This window comes from Crinia signifera, chromosome 6 (assembly GCF_055691185.1).
Source record: "Crinia signifera chromosome 6, ASM5569118v1, whole genome shotgun sequence".
In the NCBI taxonomy this organism is placed as follows: domain Eukaryota; kingdom Metazoa; phylum Chordata; class Amphibia; order Anura; family Myobatrachidae; genus Crinia; species Crinia signifera.
In genome coordinates, this window is record NC_139222.1 from 206,329,093 (window position 1) to 206,354,274 (window position 25,182).

At 41.3% G+C, this 25,182-nt stretch overlaps 14 non-coding genes across 14 annotated transcripts; all 14 read left to right on the forward strand.

The window, feature by feature from the left end:
• The first annotated feature begins 4,648 nt into the window (after positions 1-4,648).
• Positions 4,649-4,730, forward strand: TRNAL-UAG (transfer RNA leucine (anticodon UAG)). The gene has a single exon. It is a non-coding gene; the product is annotated as a tRNA-Leu (tRNA).
• Positions 4,731-7,561: 2,831 nt separating this feature from the next.
• TRNAL-UAG (transfer RNA leucine (anticodon UAG)) lies at positions 7,562-7,643 on the forward strand. Its single transcript has one exon. It is a non-coding gene; the product is annotated as a tRNA-Leu (tRNA).
• A 729-nt stretch (positions 7,644-8,372) lies between these two features.
• On the forward strand, positions 8,373-8,454 carry TRNAL-AAG (transfer RNA leucine (anticodon AAG)). The gene has a single exon. It is a non-coding gene; the product is annotated as a tRNA-Leu (tRNA).
• Positions 8,455-8,871: 417 nt separating this feature from the next.
• On the forward strand, positions 8,872-8,953 carry TRNAL-UAG (transfer RNA leucine (anticodon UAG)). Its single transcript has one exon. It is a non-coding gene; the product is annotated as a tRNA-Leu (tRNA).
• A 1,230-nt stretch (positions 8,954-10,183) lies between these two features.
• On the forward strand, positions 10,184-10,265 carry TRNAL-UAG (transfer RNA leucine (anticodon UAG)). Its single transcript has one exon. It is a non-coding gene; the product is annotated as a tRNA-Leu (tRNA).
• A 2,831-nt stretch (positions 10,266-13,096) lies between these two features.
• Positions 13,097-13,178, forward strand: TRNAL-UAG (transfer RNA leucine (anticodon UAG)). Its single transcript has one exon. It is a non-coding gene; the product is annotated as a tRNA-Leu (tRNA).
• Positions 13,179-13,907: 729 nt separating this feature from the next.
• On the forward strand, positions 13,908-13,989 carry TRNAL-AAG (transfer RNA leucine (anticodon AAG)). Its single transcript has one exon. It is a non-coding gene; the product is annotated as a tRNA-Leu (tRNA).
• A 417-nt stretch (positions 13,990-14,406) lies between these two features.
• TRNAL-UAG (transfer RNA leucine (anticodon UAG)) lies at positions 14,407-14,488 on the forward strand. The gene has a single exon. It is a non-coding gene; the product is annotated as a tRNA-Leu (tRNA).
• Positions 14,489-15,718: 1,230 nt separating this feature from the next.
• Positions 15,719-15,800, forward strand: TRNAL-UAG (transfer RNA leucine (anticodon UAG)). Its single transcript has one exon. It is a non-coding gene; the product is annotated as a tRNA-Leu (tRNA).
• A 737-nt stretch (positions 15,801-16,537) lies between these two features.
• TRNAL-AAG (transfer RNA leucine (anticodon AAG)) lies at positions 16,538-16,619 on the forward strand. Its single transcript has one exon. It is a non-coding gene; the product is annotated as a tRNA-Leu (tRNA).
• A 415-nt stretch (positions 16,620-17,034) lies between these two features.
• TRNAL-UAG (transfer RNA leucine (anticodon UAG)) lies at positions 17,035-17,116 on the forward strand. The gene has a single exon. It is a non-coding gene; the product is annotated as a tRNA-Leu (tRNA).
• Positions 17,117-18,016: 900 nt separating this feature from the next.
• Positions 18,017-18,098, forward strand: TRNAL-UAG (transfer RNA leucine (anticodon UAG)). Its single transcript has one exon. It is a non-coding gene; the product is annotated as a tRNA-Leu (tRNA).
• A 737-nt stretch (positions 18,099-18,835) lies between these two features.
• TRNAL-AAG (transfer RNA leucine (anticodon AAG)) lies at positions 18,836-18,917 on the forward strand. The gene has a single exon. It is a non-coding gene; the product is annotated as a tRNA-Leu (tRNA).
• Positions 18,918-19,334: 417 nt separating this feature from the next.
• On the forward strand, positions 19,335-19,416 carry TRNAL-UAG (transfer RNA leucine (anticodon UAG)). The gene has a single exon. It is a non-coding gene; the product is annotated as a tRNA-Leu (tRNA).
• The last annotated feature ends 5,766 nt before the right edge of the window (positions 19,417-25,182 follow it).

Genomic DNA, 25,182 nt, shown 5'->3' on the forward strand with positions numbered 1-25,182 from the left:
CTAGAGAGACCGCAGCGATACTCGAGGATAAATTATGTAAAAGTGAACAGAAATATATAGCCGAGAAAACCGAGTCAGCTAAAACTGAGTGGATGGTGGCTAAGAAACAATGGGTTGAGCACCTCCAGATCGCGGTTAATCAGCGACTAGTGGAGCAAACACATAAATTTTACTATAATATTGATAAAACTGGTAGATACCTGGCATACCTCTCAAATGTTGAGAGACCCTCTAATACAATTGCGGGGATCTGTTTGGACACGGGGGCGGTATGCACTAAGTCTGGGGAGATTGCTGAGATCTTTCGGTCTCACTTCAGCAAGGTATATTTATCTAACTTGGACCAAGGATCAGACGATATTGCAAAATATCTTAGCAATATTGATCTTCCAAAACTTTCCTCGGACGATAGAGACCTGTTGGATGCCCCCTTCTCTATTCAAGAAGTAGAGGAAGTTATTAAAGGTCTTCCATTAAACAAAGCTCCAGGGATAGATGGCTACCCGAGTGAGGTCTATAAACAAACAATGGCATCTGTTGCCCCTAGACTTTTAAATTTATTTCAGGAGATGGAGATTGCTGGACACCTCCCGAGTTCAATGACGGAGGCCATCATTTCGGTTATTCCGAAGACGGGCAAGGATCCGGCGCAGGTGGACTCCTACCGGCCTATTTCCCTCATTACAGTCGATGCGAAGATTTATGCAAAAATTCTTTCAAATCGGCTGAACAGGGTTGTCAGCAAAATCATACACCCGGATCAGACCGGTTTTATGTGTGGTAGATCTACCTCAATTAATATTCGTAGGCTTTTTACATACCTTCAACTGGCCGAAGCAGAGGATAAGGAAGTGGCGATTGCATCATTCGATGCCAATAAAGCCTTTGACACGGTCGAATGGTTATACCTCCGCCTAGTGATGGTGGCTTTCGGCTTCGGCCTCAAATTTATTGATAGGGTATTTCTGCTATACAAGACTCCTTTGGCCAGGATCCTTGTGAATGGTTATGTCTCTGAATCCTTCCCATTGCTTCGGGGCACTAGACAGGGCTGTCCACTGTCTCCGCTTCTGTTTGCGGTGGCAGTCGAACCTATTGCTTGTAAACTTAGGTCGATTCTGGGTGGGTCTGGTCAGGGCCAGAATTTTATTTCATTATATGCTGATGATCTACTGATTGGAATGCATGACTATAAGATTTTTCTTCCATTAGTGATTGATAGCTTAAAGGAATTCGGAAAATACTCTGGATTAACCATTAATTATAATAAGTCACACTTACTGATTACCACTGATAACGGGTTAAATGGCCAGACTAGAATCCTTGGTTTACCAGTAGTAGACAGGTTTAAGTACCTGGGTATAGTAATGTCTAAAAGATCTTTAGATTTTATCCCTGATAACCTGGGCCCTGTTATCATAGACCTGAAAAAGAAATGTAAAAATTGGCAAAGGCTACCCTTGACTGTAATTGGACGGGTTAATTTGATTAAGATGTCGCTCCTCCCTAAGTTACTTTATATCCTGCTACAATCCCCTATTTTCATCCGTGATGCTTCTTTTGCCCAAATTAATTCCGTATTATCTTCTTTTATTTGGAGGAACAAATCTCCTAGAATTAAAATGGCGTCACTCACTAGGGACCGCAAAAGTGGGGGGGTTGCTATGCCCAATTTCAAACTATATTATTACGCAGCGCAATTGACACATCTGGTGAGCTGGGTAAGAGAGGACGTGTGCTCGGCTGAACTCACTAACTTTATTCAAAAGGCGACAGCAATTCAGTCTCCGTTGCAGGCCCTTCTCGCTCCTTATAAACGTAATGTCGGACCTCCCCTGCTTAGGCAAGCCAGGGCCATCTGGTCTTGGGTTTGTAAGCGGATGAACTATGCAGACTTAGATCCAGATATACACATATTTTCCCTTCTCCAAATAGCAAGTATTAAAAATCAGCTTGGGGTTTCAGTATGGGAACAATATGGTGCAACCCTGATTAGCCAGTTTTTTTCAGACAATATTCTTAAGTCCTTTTCTCAACTCCAGGCTGAATTTAGGTTACCACAACAGCTGTTTTACAGATATCTACAACTCAGGAGTGCCTTAACTCAGCATAATAGGGTAAAAGTCTTTTGCATTAAAGACACCCCTATTAAAACTTTTTTAATTAATCTAGGCGCGACAAAACATCTTTCCAAGTGTTATAAATATTTGTTGAGCAACATGCAAACTGATGACTTAAAGGGTTTGTATGCGAAATGGTCCCAAGATATTCCCCAGTTGACGCCAGAAACCTGGTCAGTAGCTCTTGCTTTTCCAGGTCAGGCTACACACTCAGCTAGAATTCAGCAAATCCAGTTAAATATTTTATATCGGACCTACTATACCCCGGATAGGATCAGTAGATTCTCTTGTAATATGAACAATAAATGCCCAAAATGTAATCAGCAGGGCTGTAATTTTTGGCACCTAATTTGGGAATGTGCTACTGTGCAATTATTCTGGAGTGAGGTCGGGAGGGTCCTCACTACATTGGGGATTCCCAGCCACTTAGTTCAACCTTTATCGATTATTTTGGGGGTCTGGCCTTCTTCCCTCAGATCCTTGTCGCTTTTGAAATTGGCACTGTATCTGAGTGCTATAGCCAAGGTAGTGGTAGCTCGGTCTTGGATGTCCCAACAAGGTCCAAGAGCACTAGATTGGTATAACCTAGTGAATGTTACCATGGAGCATGAACGGAACATGTTCCTATCAAGAAATGCAATTCACAAATTTTTGGGCATTTGGGGGAAATGGTACTTTTCTGATTATAACAAAAATTGTAACTGAGCAGTTTTTTTTTTTTTTTTTTTTTTTTTTTTTTTTCCGCTTTTCATCACAAGTATGCACTTTGGCACTTTAGAGAATTTTGTGCACTTAATGTAAACGATATTCGTTAGCGCTCCAATGTATTATTAAGGTTTTTAACACTATTATATGACACAGATAGTGAAACATTCCTGATCCTCTTGGTAGATATGGTGTGTTCTTTATAACATTTCCTCTATCCCCCTCTCTTTCTTATTTTTGAGTATACCGTGCACTATTGTGTTTCTTTAGAGAATTGTTGCATAATCGCTGCTCCATCGTACCTTAACCACTACGTGGCTGCTATGAACTGGCAGGGGCATAGACATAGAAATGGTCTTTCCTTTTTTTTTTTTTTTGCTTTTCATCACAAGTATGCACTTTGGCACTTTAGAGAATTTTGTGCACTTAATGTAAACGATATTCGTTAGCGCTCTAATGTATTATTAAGGTTTTTAACACTATTATATGACACAGATAGTGAAACATTCCTGATCCTCTTGGTAGATATGGTGTGTTCTTTATAACATTTCCTCTATCCCCCTCTCTTTCTTATTTTTGAGTATACCGTGCACTATTGTGTTTCTTTAGAGAATTGTTGCATAATCGCTGCTCCATCGTACCTTAACCACTACGTGGCTGCTATGAACTGGCAGGGGCATAGACATAGAAATGGTCTTTCCTTTTTTTTTTTCTTTCTTTTTTTTAGCTGTGGGAAGCTGGGTGAACGATTACAGTGAGTGGGGGGTTAAAGCGGGCCGGGTGGGTAGGTAAAGGATTGCTAAAAGACTTCTAATAGTTATTGCATGCAATGTCTTCTTTTTTATGTTGTTTGTTGTATGTTTTACTATGTTTTTGTACTTTTCATTGTGAAAAATCAATAAAGACGAATTAAAAAAAAAAAAAAAAAAGAAGGGAGGTTAAGAGTTTGAAACTATAGGAGTATGTTTAAGGTTAAGATGCTGATAGGAAGGGTCATGGTAAGATACTAAGAGGTTTTGGGGTTAGGCATTGGAAGGAAAAGAATTAAGGATAGGCTGCAGGTATGTTCAGTGTTAGAGTTAGGAGCTCGATGTTGAAAGTTAGAAGGCTTGCCTAGCAAGTGTCAGTATTGTGAGCATTGAGATGTCCCTAATATTGCAATGACCACCAGAAACCCAAGTCCCAGTATCACGTACCTAACCCTAACCATATGTGAATGCTCTAATAAATCTCAATATGTTTTGTTACTTCATATAAAGTGAACAAAACACATTTAAATAATCATTTGATAGATTTTTGAGCCACATGAACACTGCACCCATGAGGTAGCATGGCCGAGTGGTCTAAGGCACTGGATTAAGGCTCCAGTCTCTTCGGAGGCGTGGGTTCAAATCCCCCTGCTGCCACATTTATTATTGATATATATATTGTTAGAGGTTGATGTTTTCATTGTTCTATCCACAAGAATGCAATTCAATTAAAAAGTAAGTGTTCATCATCACATTGTTATAACAGCTAATTTCTTTCTTTGCTAACTTCCCAAAGCTGCCATATCAATTTTCCAAAGAAAATTTCAGTGATTGGTTTCAAAGTGGTAAACTCGACTAAAATGCAAATTAATTAAAAATTAACCATTTCTCATCTAGATTGCATGGCAACCAATATTCTTTTAAAAAAAAATCTTTTCTCACTTATGTTAAGAGCATCTAAAATGCTTAACATAAAACATATTTTTACGTATTTCTTTAATACAACAACAACATTTTCTGTAATTCTAGTTCTAGATTCCAGACTGTGAGAAACTATGAGTTACCTTTAAGTGTGGTAGCATGGCCGAGTGGTCTAAGGCGCTGGATTTAGGCTCCAGTCTCTTTGGAGGCGTGGGTTCAAATCCCACTGCTGCCATAATTATCTTCCAAAAACAAAATCAGTTATTTTCTCTTAAAGTTCAAATTCTATCTGGTGTATGATAGTTGCTGGGACAATTCAACAACAGAGTTCAAAAACGTTTATCATATTTACTAGATACTTTTCAAAAATATTTCTAAAGACTGTAGAGACATAAAAATTAACTTGAAGTGATTACAATTGGATGCATTGGGCATCCTGGCATTCGGGAAGCTGCAAGTCAGGAAACTGATAGCAGAATCCCAAACACTGGTAAAACGACTGATTTTGGAACTCTGTCCTATGTGTAGGGGATGTTATGGTTCAATGGCAGGTGGTGGGGTAATGGTTAGGCACTAAGAAGGGAGGTTAAGAGTTTGGAACTATAGTAGTATGTTTAAGGTTATGATGCAGATAGGAAGGGTCATGGTAAGATACTAAGAGGTTTTGGGGTTAGGCATGGAAGAAAAAGAGGTACTTGTGAGTTATCCGGGCTGCCGATTTTTTCATCGCGCCCGAAATCGTGGGCATCGCGTCGGTCGTGGCCGTTATAAGGAGCCGCGACGCGATGCCCACGATTTCCCATAGACAGTAATGTTAAAAGACACGATGGACCCGATTTCCGACACGATTTCCCATAGACAGTAATGTTAAAAGACGCGATGGACCCGATTTCCCATAGACAGCAATGTTAAAATAAAATTACAATGTGAAATTGGCCAATATATTTTAAAAAAAAATGTTTCATGGCCCCCCACCACCGTTAACGCCACCCCGCTATTGACGCCAACCCGAAGTGTGGCGAGCGCAGCGAGGCCGCGAGGGGCGGCGGTACGCGTCCTCCGACCTTTTCATGCCCTACTATCCACTAGGGCGTGGAGTGAGAATAGAATAGTGTGGCGAGCGCAGCGAGCCACCGAGCCCGAAGCGTGGCGAGCGCAGCGAGCCCCGCGAGGGGACGCGGACACCTTCACAGGTATCCGCGTGCCCTTGCGGGCTTCACAGGTGTCCGCGTCCCCTCGCGGGGCTCGCTGCGCTCGCCACGCTTCGGGCTCGGTGGCTCGCTGCGCTCGCCACACTATTCTATTCTCACTCCACGCCCTAGTGGATAGTAGGGCATGAAAAGGTCGGAGGACACGTACCGCCGCCCCTCGCGGGCTCGCTGCGCTCGCCACGCTTCGGGTTGGCGTCAATAGCGGGGTGGCGTTAACGGTGGTGGGGGGCCATGAAACATTTTTTTTAAAAACATATTGCCCAATTTCACATTGTAATTTTATTTTAACATTGCTGTCTATGGGAAATCGGGTCCATCGTGTCTTTTAACATTACTGTCTATGGGAAATCGGGACCATCGTGTCTTTTAACATTACTGTCTATGGGAAATCGTGGGCATCGCGTCGCGGCCCCTTATAACGGCCACGACCGACGCGATGCCCCCGATATCGTGTCTTTTAACATTACTGTCTATGGGAAATCGGGGGCATCGCGTCGCGGCCCCTTATAACGGCCACGACCGACGCGATGCCCCCGATTTGGAGCTAAATCGTGGGCATCGCGTCGGTCGGGTGTCCTTAAGTTAACCAAACTTAAGGACAAAATCGGCAGCCCGGATAACTCACAAGTACCGAAAAAGAATTAAGGATAGGCTGCAGGTATGTTCAGTGTTAAAGTTAGGGGCTCGATGTTGAAAGTTAGAAGGCTTACCTAGCAAGTGTCTGAATTGTGAGCATTGAGATGTCCCTAATATTGCAATGACCACCAGAAACACAAGCCCCAGTATCACGTACCTAACCCTAACCATATGTGAATGCTCTAATAAATCTCAATATGTTTTGTTACTTCATATAAAGTGAACAAAACACATTTAAATAATCATTTGATAGATCTTTGAGCCACATGAACACTGCACCCATGAGGTAGCATGGCCGAGCGGTCTAAGGCGCTGGATTAAGGCTCCAGTCTCTTCGGAGGCGTTTGGAACTATAGTAGTATGTTTAAGGTTATGATGCAGATAGGAAGGGTCATGGTAAGATACTAAGAGGTTTTGGGGTTAGGCATGGAAGAAAAAGAATTAAGGATAGGCTGCAGGTATGTTCAGTGTTAAAGTTAGGGGCTCGATGTTGAAAGTTAGAAGGCTTACCTAGCAAGTGTCTGAATTGTGAGCATTGAGATGTCCCTAATATTGCAATGACCACCAGAAACACAAGCCCCAGTATCACGTACCTAACCCTAACCATATGTGAATGCTCTAATAAATCTCAATATGTTTTGTTACTTCATATAAAGTGAACAAAACACATTTAAATAATCATTTGATAGATCTTTGAGCCACATGAACACTGCACCCATGAGGTAGCATGGCCGAGCGGTCTAAGGCGCTGGATTAAGGCTCCAGTCTCTTCGGAGGCATGGGTTCAAATCCCACTGCTGCCATATTTATTATTGATATATATTGTTAGAGGTTGATGTTTTCATTGTTCTATCCACAAGAATGCAATTCAATTAAAAAGTAAGTGTTCATCATCACATTGTTATAACAGCTAATTTCTTTCTTTGCTAACTTCCCAAAGCTGCCATATACATTTTCCAAAGAAAATGTCAGTGATTGGTTTCAAAGTGGTAAACTCGGCTAAAATGCAAATTAATTAAAAATTAACCATTTCTCATCTAGATTGCATGGCAACCAATATTCTTTTTAAAAAAAAATCTTTTCTCACTTATGTTAAGAGCAACTAAAATGCTTAACATAAAACATATTTTTACGTATTTCTTTAATACAACAACAACATTTTCTGTAATTCTAGTTCTAGATTCCAGACTGTGAGAAACTATGAGTTACCTTTAAGTGTGGTAGCATGGCCGAGCGGTCTAAGGCGCTGGATTTAGGCTCCAGTCTCTTCAGAGGCGTGGGTTCAAATCCCACTGCTGCCATAATTATCTTCCAAAAACAAAATTAGTTATTTTCTATTAAAGTTAAAATTCTATCTGGTGTATGATAGTTGCTGGGACAATTCAACAACAGAGTTCAAAAAAGTTTATCATATTTAATAGATACTTTTCAAAAATATTTCTAAAGACTGTAAAAATTAACTTAAAGTGATTACAATTGGATGCATTGGGCATCCTGGCATTCGGGAAGCTGCAAGTCAGGAAACTGATAGCAGAATCCCAAACACTGGTAAAACTACTGATTTTGGAACTCTGTCCTATGTGTAGGGGATGTTATGGTTCAATGGCAGGGGGTGGGGTAATGGTTAGGCACTAAGAAGGGAGGTTAAGAGTTTGAAACTATAGGAGTATGTTTAAGGTTATGATGCAGATAGGAAGGGTCATGGTAAGATACTAAGAGGTTTTGGGGTTAGGTATTGGAAGGAAAAGAATTAGGGATAGGCTGCAGGTATGTTCAGTGTTAGAGTTAGGAGCTCGATGTTGAAAGTTAGAAGGCTTGCCTAGCAAGTGTCAGTATTGTGAGCATTGAGATGTCCCTAATATTGCAATGACCACCAGAAACCCAAGCCCCAGTATCACGTACCTAACCCTAACCATATGTGAATGCTCTAATAAATCTCAATATGTTTTGTTACTTCATATAAAGTGAACAAAACACATTTAAATAATCATTTGATAGATTTTTGAGCCACATGGACACTGCACCCATGAGGTAGCATGGCCGAGCGGTCTAAGGCGCTGGATTAAGGCTTCAGTCTCTTCGGAGGCGTGGGTTCAAATCCCACTGCTGCCACATTTATTATTGATATATATATTGTTAGAGGTTGATGTTTTCATTGTTCTATCCACAAGAATGCAATTCAATTAAAAAGTAAGTGTTCATCATCACATTGTTATAACAGCTAATTTCTTTCTTTGCTAACTTCCCAAAGCTGCCATATAAATTTTCCAAAGAAAATGTCAGTGATTGGTTTCAAAGTGGTAAACTCGACTAAAATGCAAATTAATTAAAAATTAACCATTTCTCATCTAGATTGCATGGCAACCAATATTCTTTTTAAAAAAAATCTTTTCTCACTTATGTTAAGAGCATCTAAAATGCTTAACATAAAACATATTTTTACGTATTTCTTTAATACAACAACAACATTTTCTGTAATTCTAGTTCTAGATTCCAGACTGTGAGAAACTATGAGTTACCTTTAAGTGTGGTAGCATGGCCGAGCGGTCTAAGGCGCTGGATTTAGGCTCCAGTCTCTTCGGAGGCGTGGGTTCAAATCCCACTGCTGCCATAATTATCTTCCAAAAACAAAATCAGTTATTTTCTCTTAAAGTTCAAATTCTATCTGGTGTATGATAGTTGCTGGGACAATTCAACAACAGAGTTCAAAAACGTTTATCATATTTACTAGATACTTTTCAAAAATATTTCTAAAGACTGTAGAGACATAAAAATTAACTTGAAGTGATTACAATTGGATGCATTGGGCATCCTGGCATTCGGGAAGCTGCAAGTCAGGAAACTGATAGCAGAATCCCAAACACTGGTAAAACGACTGATTTTGGAACTCTGTCCTATGTGTAGGGGATGTTATGGTTCAATGGCAGGTGGTGGGGTAATGGTTAGGCACTAAGAAGGGAGGTTAAGAGTTTGGAACTATAGTAGTATGTTTAAGGTTATGATGCAGATAGGAAGGGTCATGGTAAGATACTAAGAGGTTTTGGGGTTAGGCATGGAAGAAAAAGAATTAAGGATAGGCTGCAGGTATGTTCAGTGTTAAAGTTAGGGGCTCGATGTTGAAAGTTAGAAGGCTTACCTAGCAAGTGTCTGAATTGTGAGCATTGAGATGTCCCTAATATTGCAATGACCACCAGAAACACAAGCCCCAGTATCACGTACCTAACCCTAACCATATGTGAATGCTCTAATAAATCTCAATATGTTTTGTTACTTCATATAAAGTGAACAAAACACATTTAAATAATCATTTGATAGATCTTTGAGCCACATGAACACTGCACCCATGAGGTAGCATGGCCGAGCGGTCTAAGGCGCTGGATTAAGACCTCTCTTCGGAGGTGTGGGTTCAAATCCCACTGCTGCCATATTTATTATTGATATATATTGTTAGAGGTTGATGTTTTCATTGTTCTATCCACAAGAATGCAATTCAATTAAAAAGTAAGTGTTCATCATCACATTGTTATAACAGCTAATTTCTTTCTTTGCTAACTTCCCAAAGCTGCCATATACATTTTCCAAAGTAAATGTCAGTGATTGGTTTCAAAGTGGTAAACTCGGCTAAAATGCAAATTAATTAAAAATTAACCATTTCTCATCTAGATTGCATGGCAACCAATATTCTTTTTAAAAAAAAATCTTTTCTCACTTATGTTAAGAGCAACTAAAATGCTTAACATAAAACATATTTTTACATATTTCTTTAATACAACAACAACATTTTCTGTAATTCTAGTTCTAGATTCCAGACTGTGAGAAACTATGAGTTACCTTTAAGTGTGGTAGCATGGCCGAGCGGTCTAAGGCGCTGGATTTAGGCTCCAGTCTCTTCAGAGGCGTGGGTTCAAATCCCACTGCTGCCATAATTATCTTCCAAAAACAAAATCAGTTATTTTCTCTTAAAGTTCAAATTCTATCTGGTGTATGATAGTTGCTGGGACAATTCGACAACAGAGTTCAAAAAAGTTTATCATATTTACTAGATACTTTTCAAAAATATTTCTAAAGACTGTAAAGACATAAAAATTAACTTGAAGTGATTACAATTGGATGCATTGGGCATCCTGGCATTCGGGAAGCTGCAAGTCAGGAAACTGATAGCAGAATCCCAAACACTGGTAAAACGACTGATTTTGGAACTCTGTCCTATGTGTAGGGGATGTTATGGTTCAATGGCAGGTGGTGGGGTAATGGTTAGGCACTAAGAAGGGAGGTTAAGAGTTTGGAACTATAGTAGTATGTTTAAGGTTATGATGCAGATAGGAAGGGTCATGGTAAGATACTAAGAGGTTTTGGGGTTAGGCATGGAAGAAAAAGAGGTACTTGTGAGTTATCCGGGCTGCCGATTTTTTCATCGCGCCCGAAATCGTGGGCATCGCGTCGGTCGTGGCCGTTATAAGGAGCCGCGACGCGATGCCCACGATTTCCCATAGACAGTAATGTTAAAAGACACGATGGACCCGATTTCCGACACGATTTCCCATAGACAGTAATGTTAAAAGACGCGATGGACCCGATTTCCCATAGACAGCAATGTTAAAATAAAATTACAATGTGAAATTGGCCAATATATTTTAAAAAAAAATGTTTCATGGCCCCCCACCACCGTTAACGCCACCCCGCTATTGACGCCAACCCGAAGTGTGGCGAGCGCAGCGAGGCCGCGAGGGGCGGCGGTACGCGTCCTCCGACCTTTTCATGCCCTACTATCCACTAGGGCGTGGAGTGAGAATAGAATAGTGTGGCGAGCGCAGCGAGCCACCGAGCCCGAAGCGTGGCGAGCGCAGCGAGCCCCGCGAGGGGACGCGGACACCTTCACAGGTATCCGCGTGCCCTTGCGGGCTTCACAGGTGTCCGCGTCCCCTCGCGGGGCTCGCTGCGCTCGCCACGCTTCGGGCTCGGTGGCTCGCTGCGCTCGCCACACTATTCTATTCTCACTCCACGCCCTAGTGGATAGTAGGGCATGAAAAGGTCGGAGGACACGTACCGCCGCCCCTCGCGGGCTCGCTGCGCTCGCCACGCTTCGGGTTGGCGTCAATAGCGGGGTGGCGTTAACGGTGGTGGGGGGCCATGAAACATTTTTTTTAAAAACATATTGCCCAATTTCACATTGTAATTTTATTTTAACATTGCTGTCTATGGGAAATCGGGTCCATCGTGTCTTTTAACATTACTGTCTATGGGAAATCGGGACCATCGTGTCTTTTAACATTACTGTCTATGGGAAATCGTGGGCATCGCGTCGCGGCCCCTTATAACGGCCACGACCGACGCGATGCCCCCGATATCGTGTCTTTTAACATTACTGTCTATGGGAAATCGGGGGCATCGCGTCGCGGCCCCTTATAACGGCCACGACCGACGCGATGCCCCCGATTTGGAGCTAAATCGTGGGCATCGCGTCGGTCGGGTGTCCTTAAGTTAACCAAACTTAAGGACAAAATCGGCAGCCCGGATAACTCACAAGTACCGAAAAAGAATTAAGGATAGGCTGCAGGTATGTTCAGTGTTAAAGTTAGGGGCTCGATGTTGAAAGTTAGAAGGCTTACCTAGCAAGTGTCTGAATTGTGAGCATTGAGATGTCCCTAATATTGCAATGACCACCAGAAACACAAGCCCCAGTATCACGTACCTAACCCTAACCATATGTGAATGCTCTAATAAATCTCAATATGTTTTGTTACTTCATATAAAGTGAACAAAACACATTTAAATAATCATTTGATAGATCTTTGAGCCACATGAACACTGCACCCATGAGGTAGCATGGCCGAGCGGTCTAAGGCGCTGGATTAAGGCTCCAGTCTCTTCGGAGGCGTTTGGAACTATAGTAGTATGTTTAAGGTTATGATGCAGATAGGAAGGGTCATGGTAAGATACTAAGAGGTTTTGGGGTTAGGCATGGAAGAAAAAGAATTAAGGATAGGCTGCAGGTATGTTCAGTGTTAAAGTTAGGGGCTCGATGTTGAAAGTTAGAAGGCTTACCTAGCAAGTGTCTGAATTGTGAGCATTGAGATGTCCCTAATATTGCAATGACCACCAGAAACACAAGCCCCAGTATCACGTACCTAACCCTAACCATATGTGAATGCTCTAATAAATCTCAATATGTTTTGTTACTTCATATAAAGTGAACAAAACACATTTAAATAATCATTTGATAGATCTTTGAGCCACATGAACACTGCACCCATGAGGTAGCATGGCCGAGCGGTCTAAGGCGCTGGATTAAGGCTCCAGTCTCTTCGGAGGCATGGGTTCAAATCCCACTGCTGCCATATTTATTATTGATATATATTGTTAGAGGTTGATGTTTTCATTGTTCTATCCACAAGAATGCAATTCAATTAAAAAGTAAGTGTTCATCATCACATTGTTATAACAGCTAATTTCTTTCTTTGCTAACTTCCCAAAGCTGCCATATACATTTTCCAAAGAAAATGTCAGTGATTGGTTTCAAAGTGGTAAACTCGGCTAAAATGCAAATTAATTAAAAATTAACCATTTCTCATCTAGATTGCATGGCAACCAATATTCTTTTTAAAAAAAAATCTTTTCTCACTTATGTTAAGAGCAACTAAAATGCTTAACATAAAACATATTTTTACGTATTTCTTTAATACAACAACAACATTTTCTGTAATTCTAGTTCTAGATTCCAGACTGTGAGAAACTATGAGTTACCTTTAAGTGTGGTAGCATGGCCGAGCGGTCTAAGGCGCTGGATTTAGGCTCCAGTCTCTTCAGAGGCGTGGGTTCAAATCCCACTGCTGCCATAATTATCTTCCAAAAACAAAATTAGTTATTTTCTATTAAAGTTAAAATTCTATCTGGTGTATGATAGTTGCTGGGACAATTCAACAACAGAGTTCAAAAAAGTTTATCATATTTAATAGATACTTTTCAAAAATATTTCTAAAGACTGTAAAAATTAACTTAAAGTGATTACAATTGGATGCATTGGGCATCCTGGCATTCGGGAAGCTGCAAGTCAGGAAACTGATAGCAGAATCCCAAACACTGGTAAAACTACTGATTTTGGAACTCTGTCCTATGTGTAGGGGATGTTATGGTTCAATGGCAGGGGGTGGGGTAATGGTTAGGCACTAAGAAGGGAGGTTAAGAGTTTGAAACTATAGGAGTATGTTTAAGGTTATGATGCAGATAGGAAGGGTCATGGTAAGATACTAAGAGGTTTTGGGGTTAGGTATTGGAAGGAAAAGAATTAGGGATAGGCTGCAGGTATGTTCAGTGTTAGAGTTAGGAGCTCGATGTTGAAAGTTAGAAGGCTTGCCTAGCAAGTGTCAGTATTGTGAGCATTGAGATGTCCCTAATATTGCAATGACCACCAGAAACCCAAGCCCCAGTATCACGTACCTAACCCTAACCATATGTGAATGCTCTAATAAATCTCAATATGTTTTGTTACTTCATATAAAGTGAACAAAACACATTTAAATAATCATTTGATAGATTTTTGAGCCACATGGACACTGCACCCATGAGGTAGCATGGCCGAGCGGTCTAAGGCGCTGGATTAAGGCTTCAGTCTCTTCGGAGGCGTGGGTTCAAATCCCACTGCTGCCACATTTATTATTGATATATATATTGTTAGAGGTTGATGTTTTCATTGTTCTATCCACAAGAATGCAATTCAATTAAAAAGTAAGTGTTCATCATCACATTGTTATAACAGCTAATTTCTTTCTTTGCTAACTTCCCAAAGCTGCCATATAAATTTTCCAAAGAAAATGTCAGTGATTGGTTTCAAAGTGGTAAACTCGACTAAAATGCAAATTAATTAAAAATTAACCATTTCTCATCTAGATTGCATGGCAACCAATATTCTTTTTAAAAAAAATCTTTTCTCACTTATGTTAAGAGCATCTAAAATGCTTAACATAAAACATATTTTTACGTATTTCTTTAATACAACAACAACATTTTCTGTAATTCTAGTTCTAGATTCCAGACTGTGAGAAACTATGAGTTACCTTTAAGTGTGGTAGCATGGCCGAGCGGTCTAAGGCGCTGGATTTAGGCTCCAGTCTCTTCGGAGGCGTGGGTTCAAATCCCACTGCTGCCATAATTATCTTCCAAAAACAAAATCAGTTATTTTCTCTTAAAGTTCAAATTCTATCTGGTGTATGATAGTTGCTGGGACAATTCAACAACAGAGTTCAAAAACGTTTATCATATTTACTAGATACTTTTCAAAAATATTTCTAAAGACTGTAGAGACATAAAAATTAACTTGAAGTGATTACAATTGGATGCATTGGGCATCCTGGCATTCGGGAAGCTGCAAGTCAGGAAACTGATAGCAGAATCCCAAACACTGGTAAAACGACTGATTTTGGAACTCTGTCCTATGTGTAGGGGATGTTATGGTTCAATGGCAGGTGGTGGGGTAATGGTTAGGCACTAAGAAGGGAGGTTAAGAGTTTGGAACTATAGTAGTATGTTTAAGGTTATGATGCAGATAGGAAGGGTCATGGTAAGATACTAAGAGGTTTTGGGGTTAGGCATGGAAGAAAAAGAATTAAGGATAGGCTGCAGGTATGTTCAGTGTTAAAGTTAGGGGCTCGATGTTGAAAGTTAGAAGGCTTACCTAGCAAGTGTCTGAATTGTGAGCATTGAGATGTCCCTAATATTGCAATGACCACCAGAAACACAAGCCCCAGTATCACGTACCTAACCCTAACCATATGTGAATGCTCTAATAAATCTCAATATGTTTTGTTACTTCATATAAAGTGAACAAAACACATTTAAATAATCATTTGATAGATCTTTGAGCCACATGAACACTGCACCCATGAGGTAGCATGGCCGAGCGGTCTAAGGCGCTGGATTAAGACCTCTCTTCGGAGGTGTGGGTTCAAATCCCACTGCTGCCATATTTATTATTGATATATATTGTTAGAGGTTGATGTTTTCATTGTTCTATCCACAAGAATGCAATTCAATTAAAAAGTAAGTGTTCATCATCACATTGTTATAACAGCTAATTTCTTTCTTTGCTAACTTCCCAAAGCTGCCATATACATTTTCCAAAGTAAATGTCAGTGATTGGTTTCAAAGTGGTAAACTCGGCTAAAATGCAAATTAATTAAAAATTAACCATTTCTCATCTAGATTGCATGGCAACCAATATTCTTTTTAAAAAAAAATCTTTTCTCACTTATGTTAAGAGCAACTAAAATGCTTAACATAAAACATATTTTTACATATTTCTTTAATACAACAACAACATTTTCTGTAATTCTAGTTCTAGATTCCAGACTGTGAGAAACTATGAGTTACCTTTAAGTGTGGTAGCATGGCCGAGCGGTCTAAGGCGCTGGATTTAGGCTCCAGTCTCTTCAGAGGCGTGGGTTCAAATCCCACTGCTGCCATAATTATCTTCCAAAAACAAAATCAGTTATTTTCTCTTAAAGTTCAAATTCTATCTGGTGTATGATAGTTGCTGGGACAATTCGACAACAGAGTTCAAAAAAGTTTATCATATTTACTAGATACTTTTCAAAAATATTTCTAAAGACTGTAAAGACATAAAAATTAACTTGAAGTGATTACAATTGGATGCATTGGGCATCCTGGCATTCGGGAAGCTGCAAGTCAGGAAACTGATAGCAGAATCCCAAACACTGGTAAAACGACTGATTTTGGAACTCTGTCCTATGTGTAGGGGATGTTATGGTTCAATGGCAGGTGGTGGAGTAATGGTTAGACACTAAGAAGGGAGGTTAAGAGTTTGAAACTATAGGAGTATGTTTAAGGTTAAGATGCTGATAGGAAGGGTCATGGTAAGATACTAAGAGGTTTTGGGGTTAGGCATTGGAAGGAAAAGAATTAAGGATAGGCTGCAGGTATTTTCAGTGTTAGAGTTAGGAGCTCGATGTTGAAACTTAGAAGGCTTGCCTAGCAAGTGTCAGTATTGTGAGCATTGAGATGTCCCTAATATTGCAATGACCACCAGAAACCCAAGCACCAGTATCACGTACCTAACCCTAACCATATGTGAATGCTCTAATAAATCTCAATATGTTTTGTTACTTCATATAAAGTGAACAAAACACATTTAAATAATCATTTGATAGATCTTTGAGCCACATGAACACTGCACCCATGAGGTAGCATGGCCGAGCGGTCTAAGGCGCTGGATTAAGACTCCAGTCTCTTCGGAGGCGTGGGTTCAAATCCCACTGCTGCCATATTTATTATTGATATATATTGTTAGAGGTTGATGTTTTCATTGTTCTATCCACAAGAATGCAATTCAATTAAAAAGTAAGTGTTTATCATCACATTGTTATAACAGCTAATTTCTTTCTTTGCTAACTTCCCAAAGCTGCCATATAAATTTTCCAAAGAAAATTTCAGTGATTGGTTTCAAAGTGGTAAACTCGACTAAAATGCAAATTAATTAAAAATTAACCATTTCTCATCTAGATTGCATGGCAACCAATATTCTTTTAAAAAAAAATCTTTTCTCACTTATGTTAAGAGCATCTAAAATGCTTAACATAAAACATATTTTTACGTATTTCTTTAATACAACAACAACATTTTCAGTAATTCTAGTTCTAGATTCCAGACTGTGAGAAACTATGAGTTACCTTTAAGTGTGGTAGCATGGCCGAGCGGTCTAAGGCGCTGGATTTAGGCTCCAGTCTCTTCAGAGGCGTGGGTTCAAATCCCACTGCTGCCATAATTATCTTCCAAAAACAAAATTAGTTATTTTCTATTAAAGTTAAAATTCTATCTGGTGTATGATAGTTGCTGGGACAATTCAACAACAGAGTTCAAAAAAGTTTATCATATTTAATAGATACTTTTCAAAAATATTTCTAAAGACTGTAAAAATTAACTTAAAGTGATTACAATTGGATGCATTGGGCATCCTGGCATTCGGGAAGCTGCAAGTCAGGAAACTGATAGCAGAATCCCAAACACTGGTAAAACGACTGATTTTGGAACTCTGTCCTATGTGTAGGGGATGTTATGGTTCAATGGCAGGTGTTGGGGTAATGGTTAGGCACTAAGAAGGGAGGTTAAGAGTTTGAAACTATAGGAGTATGTTTAAGGTTAAGATGCTGATAGGAAGGGTCATGGTAAGATACTAAGAGGTTTTGGGGTTAGGCATTGGAAGGAAAAGAATTAAGGATAGGCTGCAGGTATGTTCAGTGTTAGAGTTAGGAGCTCGATGTTGAAAGTTAGAAGGCTTGCCTAGCAAGTGTCAGTATTGTGAGCATTGAGATGTCCCTAATATTGCAATGACCACCAGAAACCCAAGCACCAGTATCACATACCTAACCCTAACCATATGTGAATGCTCTAATAAATCTCAATATGTTTTGTCAGTGATTGGTTTCAAAGTGGTAAACTCGACTAAAATGCAAATTAATAAAAAATTAACCATTTCTTATCTAGATTGCATGGCAACCAATATTCTTTTTAAAAAAAAATCTTTTCTCACTTATGTTAAGAGCATCTAAAATGCTTAACATAAAACATATTTTTACGTATTTCTTTAATACAACAACAACATTTTCTGTAATTCTAGTTCTAGATTCCAGACTGTGAGAAACTACGGGTTACCTTTAAGTGTGGTAGCATGGCCGAGCGGTCTAAGGCGCTGGATTTAGGCTCCAGTCTCTTCGGAGGCGTGGGTTCAAATCCCACTGCTGCCATAATTATCTTCCAAAAACAAAATCAGTTATTTTCTCTTAAAGTTCAAATTCTATCTGGTGTATGATAGTTGCTGGGACAATTCAACAACAGAGTTCAAAAAAGTTTATCATATTTACTAGATACTTTTCAAAGATATTTCTAAAGACTGTAGAGACATAAAAATTAACTTGAAGTGATTACAATTGGATCCATTGGGCGTCCTGGCATTCGGGAAGCTGCAAGTCAGGAAACTGATAGCAGAATCCCAAACACTGGTAAAACTACTGATTTTGGAACTCTGTCCTATGTGTAGGGGATGTTATGGTTCAATGGCAGGGGGTGGGGTAATGGTTAGGCACTAAGAAGGGAGGTTAAGAGTTTGAAACTATAGGAGTATGTTTAAGGTTATGATGCAGATAGGAAGGGTCATGGTAAGATACTAAGAGGTTTTGGGGTTAGGTATTGGAAGGAAAAGAATTAAGGATAGGCTGCAGGTATGTTCAGTGTTAGAGTTAGGAGCTCGATGTTGAAAGTTAGAAGGCTTACCTAGCAAGTGTCAGTATTGTGAGCATTGAGATGTCCCTAATATTGCAATGACCACCAGAAACCCAAGCCCCAGTATCACGTACCTAACCCTAACCATATGTGAATGCTCTAATAAATCTCAATATGTTTTGTTACTTCATATAAAGTGAACAAAACACATTTAAATAATCATTTGATAGATTTTTGAGCCACATGAACACTGCACCCATGAGGTAGCATGGCCGAGCGGTCTAAGGCGCTGGATTAAGGCTCCAGTCTCTTCGGAGGCGTGGGTTCAAATCCCACTGCTGCCACATTTATTATTGATATATATATTGTTAGAGGTTGATGTTTTCATTGTTCTATCCACAAGAATGCAATTCAATTAAAAAGTAAGTGTTCATCATCACATTGTTATAACAGCTAATTTCTTTCTTTGCTAACTTCCCAAAGCTGCCATATAAATTTTCCAAAGAAAATGTCAGTGATTGGTTTCAAAGTGGTAAACTCGACTAAAATGCAAATTAATTAAAAATTAACCATTTCTCATCTAGATTGCATGGCAACCAATATTCTTTTTAAAAAAAATATTTTCTCACTTATGTTAAGAGCATCTAAAATGCTTAAAATAAAACATATTTTTACGTATTTCTTTAATACAACAACAACATTTTCTGTAATTCTAGTTCTAGATTCCAGACTGTGAGAAACTATGAGTTACCTTTAAGTGTGGTAGCATGGCCGAGCGGTCTAAGGCGCTGGATTTAGGCTCCAGTCTCTTCGGAGGCGTGGGTTCAAATCCCACTGCTGCCATAATTATCTTCCAAAAACAAAATCAGTTATTTTCTCTTAAAGTTCAAATTCTATCTGGTGTATGATAGTTGCTGGGACAATTCAACAACAGAGTTCAAAAACGTTTATCATATTTACTAGATACTTTTCAAAAATATTTCTAAAGACTGTAGAGACATAAAAATTAACTTGAAGTGATTACAATTGGATGCATTGGGCATCCTGGCATTCGGGAAGCTGCAAGTCAGGAAACTGATAGCAGAATCCCAAACACTGGTAAAACGACTGATTTTGGAACTCTGTCCTATGTGTAGGGGATGTTATGGTTCAATGGCAGGTGGTGGAGTAATGGTTAGGCACTAAGAAGGGAGGTTAAGAGTTTGAAACTATAGGAGTATGTTTAAGGTTAAGATGCTGATAGGAAGGGTCATGGTAAGATACTAAGAGGTTTTGGGGTTAGGTATTGGAAGGAAAAGAATTAAGGATAGGCTGCAGGTATGTTCAGTGTTAGAGTTAGGAGCTCGATGTTGAAAGTTAGAAGGCTTGCTTAGCAAGTGTCAGTATTGTGAGCATTGAGATGTCCCTAATATTGCAATGACCACCAGAAACCCAAGCCCCAGTATCACGTACCTAACCCTAACCATATGTGAATGCTCTAATAAATCTCAGGTACTTGTTTCCTAGCACGGCCACACCGATATCAATCTTGAGAGTCTTGAGCATCGCGTCGCATCGGTGGTTTTTTGGTAAGGTAACGATGGTCCCGACCGATAAGATACCCCCGATATAGTTATGTACTGACGATGTATTTTTTTCGCGTCGGTATTCATATCGGCATCTTGTTGATTGAGTCGGGACCATTTAAATTGTGTACCCCGACCGACGCGATACTACCGATTTACTTATTTTCTCACGATCTTTGTATTAAATCGCGTCGGTCGCGTCGCATGTTTAAGGAAAACACCCCGATGCTCACGATGCACACGATTTTCTTCTGTCCCATTGGCCCAACGATTTTCCCGCTGTTTAGGCCCTTTTTAATAGGCCCAATTAATCTATATAGTCCATCCCCCTATAAAATCTACCTAGTAACATATGTTTTAATGTGTTGGAATGTGTGTTTCTATGTCAATATGAAATCTTCCCTCTGTAATCTGCTCAGTTACAGCATCAATGTCAATATTTACTGTGATAGTCCGGCCCCTTACTGACAGCCCCTTCTGTTATTTTTTCCCCTACTGCCTTTGTGGGTTTGTCTCGGTAGGAGTGAGACGTGTATTCAGTTGCTAGTGATTTCTTGGACGATTGATCCTTTGCTGGTGATATCTCCCTGATTGATCTTGTGCTTCGAATACTATTTGCTGTTGATCCTGAGCCTTGTGCTGCGGATTGCTGTTCATCGAGTGGATTATTGCTGATCCTGATTATTCTGCGATTGACTTCTGATTGATTTCTGCTGATCCTGACCCTGAGCCGTGCTGATCTTTAGTCCTGAGCTGTGGATTGGTCTGCTGTGGAGTGCTCTGTGGGTGATTTCAAGACCTCTGAGATGGCTGAGGTGAATATGTTCTCACTGCCTACAAGTGAGGAGGAGGCAGTGGCGTTTCTGCAGCGCCATCATCTGCTGCCATCAGAGGCTACGTGCGACAATGGTCATCCGATGCGGCTGAATTTGAAGGAGACCATGTGGCGCTGTAACGTGAGGGACTGCCGTTTGAAGAGGAGTCTGAGAGCAGGACTGTTCTTTCCTGGCTGTCGTTTGCCTTTCTCTACGCTGGTCCGCTTCATATTTTCCTGGGTGCAGGAATTTACCAGCATTGACTACTGCGAGAAGAATTTGTCCCTCTCTAAGAAGACGGCTGTCCTGTACAATAAGTACATGAGGGAGGCCTGCCTGCTGGACCTCATGGCGCAGCCGCAGCGCCGGATTGGAGGTCCCGGCATGATCGTCGAGGTGGATGAGACCCTCTTCGTCAAAAGGCAGGCGAATGTTGGCCGAGTTTTGCCTCAGCAATGGGTCTTTGGTGGCATATGCAGAGAAACTGGCCAGTGTTTCGCCACCAAGGTTGCCACTCGGGATGCCAACACCCTCATGGAAGCTATCCTGCAGTTTGTGGAGCCGGGCTCTCATGTGTACACTGATTGCTGGAGAGCCTACAGTACGGCCCAGCTGAATGCTGCAGGATATGAACATGCCCAGGTGAATCACCGTTATAACTTTGTAGACCCTACAACAGGGGTTCATACCCAGAATGTTGAACGGATGTGGGGGGCATGTAAGTGGCGGAATAAACGCCACAGGGGCACCGCCAGGCATATGCTCCAGAGCTATCTGGAGGAATTCATGTGGCGGAAGAGCCTGGGACAAGAGAACCCTTTTGCCCGCATACTAATTGCCCTGACTTTATTGCCCAAGGACTCTTGAGATTTACCCCCATTTCTGTGTCCCCCATTAATGCTGATGTCATATGTTTTGTTTGCCATTGAAGTTTTTCTATTTTCAATTCAAAAGTAAATTTTCAAAAATGCTTTTAAAACACTTGTGTTTCTTGTCTCAGGTGAATGATTTGTGATGGATGAATGCTATGGAGTCACACCACCACTATCCAAATAATTTTTGGAGCGCGGTGAGTGTAGTGGAGTACTAAGTCAAAATCGTGGTAAGCGCAGCAAACCCCAAGAAGCCTGTGTGGGTTATTAACATTATAATTTTCATAGGCTTCTGGGGCTTGGGGCCCTCACCATGGTTTGGACACAGAGAACCACTTTTTTTAAGCATACTAAGCATGCTCAACTTTAAGTTGACATGTTTAGTCGACATGTCAACATGATACACATGTTGACATGTTTAAAAGCATATCGCGTCGGCCGCAATGTACTGTGAGCTTAACAGCTCAATGCTGCCGACCGACGTGACATGTACTTGATTAAGCACTATATAGTGCTTAATCAAGATCTTAACATGTCCGTCGCGTCGGGGCCGTTTTACAACGGCTCCGACCGACGCGACCGATCAGTATAAGCACTATACAGTGCTTAATACTGTTCTTAACATGTCCGTCGCGTCGGGAGCATTTTACAATGGCTCCGACCGACGCGACCGATCAGTATAAGCACTATACAGTGCTTAATACTGTTCTTAACATGTCCGTCGCGTCGGGAGCATTTTACAATGGCTCCGACCGACGCGACCGATCAATTTTGAAGTAACTCCCTGTATAACGCGCTACACCGTCAATATACAAAGAAATATCGCGTCGGTCGGTCTTATGCATTGTCGTGAGCGTAACATCACCGCCCGACCGACGCGATTTTTCTGCCTGCCGGAAAAAACGCGCCAAAAGCACTCTGGGGAAGGACATCAGCAGCCATTTTGATGGTAATCAGTGAGCACTACGCAGCAGCTGTGTCTGTCTCCCTGCCCCTGCACAAAACAGTAAGTAGATTTACAGACTTACTGAGCATAGGTGGGCCTTTGGGTTTGTGAACAATATATACAGGCTTAGGAGGGTGGGGGTGGGGTGGGGGTGGGGGGGGGGGATTTGGAGGGGTAGGGGTGCTTACTGTGGTTATACATGTGTCCTTCATATATCATTTGTTTGAGGATTAGAGGTTTATCATTGGCTGTATAGAGTGGATAATGCTTATGTTCAAGGGGTAGTGCTTATCTAAATAGCTATAAAGTGTTTATGTGCAGTAGTTTATGAAGTGTATGACTTTAGTGTCAAGGCAATAATGATAATATGGATTACACAGGTTTATGTATATCATGTGCCTGGAAATGATGTACTGTGTGTTATAATACATACAAAATAGTCTGTTGTTTCTGATAGTAATGCATGGTGACATAGACTGTAATGATTTCTTGGTACATATTTGTTAAATAGAGCAGTTTGAGGTGTGTTGTGCTTGTTATTGAAATGGTGCAGCAGGCAGTATGCTGTGTCTACTTTATAGTAATTTGCATGTAAAGTGGTTGGTAATTGAAGTGTGAAATGGCCCCCACAATTGTTAACACCACCCCAACTATCCACGTGAACCCGAAGCGTGGCGAGCGCAGCGAGCCCCGCGAGGGGCGGCGGTACGCGTCCTCCGACCTTTTCATGCCCTACTATCCACGTCGGCGTGGAGTTGAGAATATAATAGTGTGGCGAGCGCAGCGAGCCACCGAGCCCGAAGCGTGGCGAGCGCAGCGAGCCCCGCGAGGGGACGCGGATACCTTCACAGGTAAGCGCGTCCTCTCGCGGGCTTCACAGGTGTCCGTGGTGATGTGGACACCTGTGAAGCCCGCCAGGGGACGCGCTTACCTGTGAAGGTATCCGCGTCCCCTCGCGGGGCTCGCTGCGCTCGCCACGCTTCGGGCTCGGTGGCTCGCTGCGCTCGCCACACTATTATATTCTCAACTCCACGCCGACGTGGATAGTAGGGCATGAAAAGGTCGGAGGACGCGTACCGCCGCCCCTCGCGGGGCTCGCTGCGCTCGCCACGCTTCGGGTTCACGTGGATAGTGGGGGTGGATTTGTATGTCATTCCATTTTGATTATTGATGTTTTTTTTATCTGTTTTGTGGAATTGCAGTTGCGGTTATCGGTGAATTTGAAAAAGAATATTTTTGAATATTTTGGAAGCCAATTCCATCTTTGAACAGAATAATGTAAGTTGTGCTTAAATTGTGCTTCTAAATAATTTGTTAATGTACCTAAAATGACTTTTTTTCACAGTGTACCAGCCCCACTATCCACGTGAACCCGAAGCGTGGCGAGCGCAGCGAGCCCCGCGAGGGGCGGCGGTACGCGTCCTCCGACCTTTTCATGCCCTACTATCCACGTCGGCGTGGAGTTGAGAATATAATAGTGTGGCGAGCGCAGCGAGCCACCGAGCCCGAAGCGTGGCGAGCGCAGCGAGCCCTGCGAGGGGACGCGGATACCTTCACAGGTAAGCGCGTCCTCTCGCGGGCTTCACAGGTGTCCGTGGTGATGTGGACACCTGTGAAGCCCGCCAGGGGACGCGCTTACCTGTGAAGGTATCCGCGTCCCCTCGCGGGGCTCGCTGCGCTCGCCACGCTTCGGGTGCGTGTGTATGGTGGAGGGACACAAATATATAATTACTTCTGTTGTCAAATGTGGTGTAAATTGCATTTATTATATCATATGCTATCAATATCTCAGATAAAATTTTTTTTTTTTTTGCGGATTGTATTTCAGTTTGATTGTGTTTTTTTGGCCGTTTAAGGGAATTAGTTTAAAACTCTTTTTTTTTTTACACCTGCTACTGACTGAGGTAAATATTTGTTTTTTTTTTGTAGTGTGTTAATGAATAACAGTGCAGTGCGTTCATTTTAATAGTGTAAACCTAATTTTTTTTTTTTTTTTACAGAATGGCCCGTCAGGTTGATAGAAACATCATGAAGAAGTTGATCGATCTCTACAAAGAGAATAGATGTCTGTGGCGACAAGATCACATGGATTTTCACAACCAGGCAAAGAGGAATGAGGCCTTTGGGAAGATCTCGGCCTACGCTTTGAGACGTGTCCCTAATGCAGACGTCACGTGGGTCCGAAAGAAGTTCACTAATATGCGGACAGTGCTGGTGAAGGAGCACAATCGGGTCCAGCAGTCGCGGTCTTCAGGAACTGACCCTGCAGATGTGTACCAGCCAAAGTTGTGGTACTACGACCGTATGCTCTTTATTGTGGAGGAGCAAGGAAGGAGGGAAGCAGAGGGAACTGCTACGGATGAAGACTCTTCATCCACTGCACAGGAGAGTGCTGACGTAGTAGTTCCCTC